Genomic DNA, 247 nt, shown 5'->3' with positions numbered 1-247 from the left:
TATAAGCATGAATTTTATGATTCGATCAAAGAAATTGACAATCGACGCCTTGCGCTTAAGGAAATGTTGGGTGGGTCGATATTTGATTAGTTTTTCAACTTCTTAACATCCACAAAATTATGTGTAAAAGCATCGGAATTACCGCAGTTTCCATACTTGACTTTCCCACAAAAAAATATCTATAGCATGATGTCCATATGTCGATATTATTCATGCTAGTGTCAAATTGAACAACAGGCACAGGCGC

The sequence above is a fragment of the Trypanosoma theileri genome (assembly GCF_002087225.1).
Source record: "Trypanosoma theileri isolate Edinburgh chromosome Unknown TM35_Tth_77_V1, whole genome shotgun sequence".
NCBI classification, from domain to species: domain Eukaryota; phylum Euglenozoa; class Kinetoplastea; order Trypanosomatida; family Trypanosomatidae; genus Trypanosoma; species Trypanosoma theileri.
Note: the sequence above shows the minus strand (reverse complement) of the source record.